This window comes from Vombatus ursinus, unplaced genomic scaffold (genome assembly GCF_900497805.2).
Source record: "Vombatus ursinus unplaced genomic scaffold, bare-nosed wombat genome assembly UNPS02000580.1, whole genome shotgun sequence".
Lineage (NCBI taxonomy): Eukaryota > Metazoa > Chordata > Mammalia > Diprotodontia > Vombatidae > Vombatus > Vombatus ursinus.
The window spans coordinates 24,077,564-24,082,824 of record NW_020940358.1 but is presented as its reverse complement, the minus strand read 5'-3'; the positions used below and the strand labels follow the sequence as shown (position 1 = coordinate 24,082,824).

The 5,261-nt window shown below is 41.2% G+C and overlaps 1 pseudogene; it reads left to right on the top strand.

The window, feature by feature from the left end:
• Positions 1–1,781: 1,781 nt before the first annotated feature.
• On the top strand, positions 1,782–4,899 carry LOC114032954 (annotated as a pseudogene).
• Positions 4,900–5,261: the final 362 nt, after the last annotated feature.

The following is a 5,261-nucleotide window of genomic DNA, read 5'->3' as shown; positions in this document are numbered from 1 at the left end:
AAAACTTAGGCAGCCCCTTCAGTACAGGACCATGCCCAGTGCACAACACAGATGTTTTTCTCTCTCTCTTTTTTCTTTTTCTGGAGAGGCAGTTGGGGTTAAGTGACTTGCCCAGGGTCACACAGCTAGTAAGTATTAAGTGTCTGAGGCCAAATTTGAACTCAGGTCCTCCTGACTCCAGGGCCGGTGCTCTATTCACCAAGCCACCTAGCTGTCCCAGCAGATATTTTTCTCCAGGAAGCAACTTAATCACCTGCTGTCTCCCAAGATGGGGAAACTCAGGCATAGGATATACAAATTATAAGTGACTTTTATATAGTATTTTTAAGTTTGTAAAGCACTTTACTTGTGAGATGTCATTTGACCCTCACAGGAATTTGTGAGGTTGCTACTACAGGTATTCTTATCTACATTTTACAGATATGGACAAATTGAATATGAGAGAAACTAAGTGACTTCTCCATGGCCACAGAAGGATAATTGGTGGCACATGGGTGATAGTTCTCCTCTTACTTGACCTGGAAGCTACTCAGAGTCATAGAATGTCAGAACCAGAGGAGACCTTTGGGATGATCTAACCCAATATACCTTCATTTTAAAAATGAGGAAACCAAGGACCGCAGATGTGTCCAAGGTCAAACTGATGGCAAGTGGTAAGAGCTGAAACTCAAAACCAGGTCTTCTGACTCCAAGTCTAGTGTTGAAGCCCACAGAGAGAATGGGAGCAGGAATGGGGCTGCAAGCGATTGGGCTACAGTTTTTGTAACTGTCTTGGCCACAAATGCAGCCAGTTATGTCCCGTAATTTATCTTTCCTCCCGTAGCCCAGTCCAGAGTCAGGTGCCCCCAACCTTGGAGCCCAAAATCCTGTAATACACAGGCAGTAATCCCAGATTTAATATGCAAATAACCTGGAGGAGAAAGAGAGTGAAACTGAGGGCTAGATTTTGTTCAGCCTTCCCTCAGGGAACGTTCTTGTGAAAAAAACATTCCCCCACTGGGAAGAGAGGTGTTGATTTTAGTTAGACAAAAGAAAGACATTTTTGAAAGTACGAACCAATGGATAATTGCCTTAGATTACCAGAGAGGCTTGAAGCAAGTCCTTTTTTTTTTTTTTTTTTTGGAAAGTCACTAAAGGCAAAAATAGATTTTTTAAAATCTGGCTGGTTTAGGACTTTTGCCTCATTTTTATTAAGCCTTAATCACTGAATTTGAGTTGCCTCAGTTAAACTGAGACCTGTTAAAGACCTTAGCTTGAAAAGGCCAATGTTCCCCACTGAATCCTGGGCCATCTCCAGTTGTCCTGATCTATATCTGGCCACTGGGCCCAGATGTCTCTGGAAGAGAAAGTGAGGCTGGTGACTTCTCAGCCCTCCCTCACTTATATCCAATTCATTTGTATTTCATGGCCTCACCTCCCTTATGTCTTGGTCCTCTTTGAGAACAAAGGGCAAACAACAAAGTCCAATTAAGTGGGGAATGAATAAACGAATTGTGCTATATAAATGTGATAAAATAATACTGTGATTTTGGAAACAGTAAAGATGAAGAGTGTGGGGAAGCATTGGAAGATGCATGTAAACTGATACAAAGTAAAGTAAGCAGAACCAGAAAAATAAAATGCACGGTATCACTCTTGGCATTCTCTCCACATATCTCCCTTCTAATGCAGCAATGGGGCAGTACCCAATGTATGTTAACACAAAGTGACTAAAACAATGCAAATGGAAAGAATAACAACAACAAAATTTTAAAAATGCTATGTAATTATAAATACCAAGCATGGCCCTAAAAAAGAGATATGAGAATGCTACACTCCCATTTGTAGAGGTGAGGGACTATAGGTGTAGAATATTATTCACTTGCTTAACACACTGATCAGTTTTGCTGAATTATGGTTTTTCTCTTTCATTCCTTGTTACAAAGTATAGATCTCTAGGTGGGGGAGGGGAGAGGTGTATATTAGGAAATAAAGGTGGCATAAAAATACAAATTTTTTTTTTTTTTGCTTTTTGGTGAGGCAATTGGGGTTAAGTGACTTGCCCAAGGTCACACAGCGACTAAACTGGGGCTGGATTTGAACTCAGGTCCTCCTGACTCCAAGGCCACAGCTCTATTCACTGTGCCACCTAGCTGCCCCAAAAATACAAATTTTTAAGAAAACGGAATGATTATTATTAAAAATCAAGTAGGTCTTTGCTAATTATTCCTGATTCCTGAGGTCAGCTATCCAAGAGAATCCATGATTCTCTTAATAAGTTCTACCTTAGTAAACAGTCCTCACAAGTTGCTGTGATGAAGAAAAAAATTTTCCTAGTGACAAAACTTGGGTCATGCAGTCTCTTTCTCCAATTAAGTAGGTAGTATCTCAGATAACACATACACAGTCTGTTGCTGGGTCCGTATTCAAAACCTTTCCAGCTTGGTACAGCCTTCCAGAACTTGGACTACACAATTTTGGACTACAAAGTTTTCAAGAGCCTGGTGTCATATTCAGACTGCAAAAGGAGGTATGTGAGTACCATTTTAATGGAGGCTATGACTTCATTGCCATATATAGTCCTGTTTCTACTAGAGCAGGAAGCCTCACTGACTCCCTGCTTGGCTGGAAGCAAGCCCTGTACTTTGAAGGGGCTTTCCCTGGGGCTTTCCAGATGCAGAAAAAGGAGCTAGCTGCTCAGTGTCCTGAGAACCGACAGGAGCCCACAGGGTACTGGTTGTTTAATCGTTTTTCAGTTGTGTCCAACTCTTCATGATCCCTTCTGAGGTTTTCTTGGCAAAGATACTGGAAAGGTTTGCCATTTTCTTCTTCAGCTCATTTTACAGATGAGGAAACTGAGGCAAACATGGTTAAATGACTTTCACAGGGTCACCCAGCTGGGATTTAAACTCAAGTCTTCCTGACTCAGGCCTAGCACTCTATCCACTGCATCACCTAGCTGCCCATAGAATATTAGAGAGAGGAGGAATTTCTGGAGTGGTATCTTTTTGTCAGTATTACTTCAGCATTCAACAGGATTCTTTCATTGGGCTGCTAGAAGAGTCCAGTTGAAGCTGACTGTAAGACTTTCCATAATATGGAACCTCCTCAGGCAGGCCCAATGAAGGCCTGCTAGTGATAGTGAACCTAATAGCTAACATTTATACAATATTTGCTATGTGCCAGGCATTGTGCTGAGAGCTTTACAATTATTATCTCTTTTGATCCTCACAACAACACTGCCACATAGGTGCTATTATTATCCCCATTTTATACTTGGGGAAACAAGTCGGACAGAGGTTAAGTGACTTGCCCAGGGTCATATAGCTAATAAATATCCATAGTGGAATTTGAACTCAGGTATTCCTGACCTTAGGCACAGCACTCTATTCACTCTGCCACCTTAGCTGTCCTAGTAGTTAATCATTGACTATAGAATGAGCAATGGTCTGAAGTCTCAGGCTCTGAATTCATACTTCAGCTCCCTCTCTTACTACCTACTTACTTAGGTGACCTTAAGCAAGTCGGTTGATGTTTCTGGGCCTCAGTTTCCTCATCTATAAAATGAGGGAATTGAACAAGATGACCTCTGAAATCTCTTCTAATTCTAAATCTAAATGGGCAATCCCCCTCCTCCACATGAAAATCACCACTTCAACCTCTCTAAGTGGTAGTCCTCTATCATTTAAACATTCCAATGACGTGGGGCTCATTTCCTGCTTGAAACCACTGGTTCCATTATTAAACGATCCTAATTGTTAGAGAATTCTAACTTTTATTAAGATGAAATTTACAGGGGCGGAGCCAAGATGGCAGAGTAAAAGTAGTGACTTGCTTGAGCTCTCCCCCAAACCTCTCTAAATAACTGTAAAAATGACTCTAGGGGGTAGGGGGTCTCCACTTCTTAACCCGGGGGGGTTCCTCCTTCCAGAGCCCAGGAGTCACAGCCTGTTGCTGGGGGGCTGAGTGTGCTGCAGAGCCAACTATTCCAAACCCTTCGTCCAACTAAAAATGCAAATGAGGGAATGAATTAATCTTGAAAAGAAAAAAAATTAATTGTCATTTTTAAAAAAAATTCACTTGTAGGCTTGAAGCAGCACAATGTCCAGATGTTGTGGTGGCATACATTGACCCAAAGAAATTGAAAAGGCAGCAAACAGTGAATGTTTCACTTTCAGGATGCCAGCCTGCTCCTGAAGGATACTTTCCAACACTTAATTGGCAATAGCAGCAAGTAGCACAATTTTCAACTATTCACCAGAGTGTGAACAAACACAGAAATCACTGGAAATCACAACATTTGGATAGCAATGTTACCATGGCAAAATCTGAAGATAAAGAAGACTGGGAAAAATTTTGTCTGGGCGAAAGGTTATGTGCTGAAGTGTCTGTTGCAACAGCTACAGGTGAAAATACAGGAATAGACTACATATGGATTGAGTTTCCTCCCTTGCTTAGTATTGTTAGCAGGATGAATCAGGCAACAATAACAAGTGTCCTAGAGTACCTGATTAACTGGTTTGGAAAAAAAAAACTTTACTCCTGAATTGGGAAGATGGCTCTATGCTTTATAAGCTTGCCTTGAAAAACCATTATTCCCTGAAGTTCACTCATTAATTAGGCAACTTTCAAGAAGATGCTCTGAGGAACAGCTAGGTGGCACAGTGGATAGAGCTCCAGCCTTGGAGTCAGGAGGATCTGAGTTCAAATGCGGCCTCAGGCACTTGACACCTACTAGCTGTGTGACCCCAGGCAAGTCACTTAACCCCCAATTGCCTGACCGAAAAAAAGAAAAAAAGATGCTCTGAAGTGAGATTCTTAGTGGAGAGTAAAGATGAGCGAGTACTTGCTTTGAATTTATTAATCTGTTTGGTGAGCAGGTATTTTGATCAGAGTGACCTGGTTGATGAACCATTTTGATATAAAAGCAATCTTCAAAATAGAATACATGTGACATAAAAGAAACAAGCAACATTACCTCTGTGCACGCCAAACAGATCCCATAAAGGCAGATTTCATCAAAATTTCAATGTTATGTAAGAATCTTAAATTCAATATCTGTCACTGAAATTGATGTCCATAGCAAGATCAATGTTGTGTTTTAAAAGACCAAATTGGCTGAGCGGTATGTCACACAGTTATAGCAATTAGTTTTGCTTAAAAATGTCTCTAATTGGGGCAGTTAGGTGGCACAGTGGATAGAGCACTGGCCTTGGATTCAGGAGGACCTGAGTTCAAATCTGGTCTCAGACACATAACACTTACTAGCTGCGTGACCCTGG